The following is a 1,080-nucleotide window of genomic DNA, read 5'->3' as shown; positions in this document are numbered from 1 at the left end:
TCTATCTATCTATCATCTATGTATCTATGTATCTATCTATCCATCTCTATCTATCAATCAATCAATCTATCTATCTTTGCACTAAATAACACCACCTAACCTCAGCAACAAAAAAAGAAAACGTTAATCCTCTTTAAATCTATCGATCCTTTCCCTAGTCTGTTCAGGCCATCACACACAAAGAAAATCAGATTGACCATATGATTTATATCTTTTCTCTCCATCATCATTGCCACTACCTTGCTTTAAGTCTATAGGGTTTTTTTCTTGAAGTGTAGCAATACCTGTACAATTTATACACCTATTTCAATCCTACTACATTTAGATCAATTCTTTATACTACCATTGGACTTATTTTCTCTAAAACATGTATCCGATCTTATAATAACTGTGCCTAAAAGCCATTGATAGTACCCCAAGTCATGAGATTTTCCATCGCCGTACAAGATAAAGAAGTTGGACATTGAATAGGGAAGACTGAAGAAGAATCAATGCGTTTAAATTGTGGTTCCTGCAGAATAGTACTGACAGCATCATGGACTGCTCAAAGGACAAACTGATCTGTCTTGGAGGAAGTATGGACAGAGGGCTACTTAGAGGTAAAGAGGTTGAAACTTTGTCTGACACACTTTGGACACATTGGACATGTTGTCAGGGGAGAGCAGTCCCTGGAAAGGGTTGTGATGTTTGGTGATGTGGAGGGTCAGTGAAGGAGGGAAGCTCCTCAAGGAGATGAATTGACACGGTAGCTGCAACCCTGGGTCAAGCCCAGAGCATTTGTGAGAAAGGAGAAGGAGCAAGTAGTGTCTTATGTCATTGTGCCTAAGGTCACTACTGGTCAGAACCAACTAGATGGTGCCCAACAAAACCAGCAACAATAGCTGTAGACAAAAACAAAATACGTGACTTAGAAAGTAAAAAAAATATATGCTTAATCTCATCATTTATCAATTCTGTGCTACTCCTATTCTCGGAGCTTCATGCCCACTCAACACATGTTCATTTTTTGCCCTTCCAGTTAGTGTCTTTGTAATATTTCTTCTGCCCTTGATACTATTTTCTTCTTTTTATCTTTGCCAA

This window comes from Echinops telfairi, unplaced genomic scaffold (genome assembly GCF_000313985.2).
Source record: "Echinops telfairi isolate 266 unplaced genomic scaffold, ASM31398v2 ScPeMD7_1;HRSCAF=3_0, whole genome shotgun sequence".
Classification (NCBI taxonomy): Eukaryota; Metazoa; Chordata; class Mammalia; order Afrosoricida; family Tenrecidae; genus Echinops; species Echinops telfairi.
Note: the sequence above shows the minus strand (reverse complement) of the source record.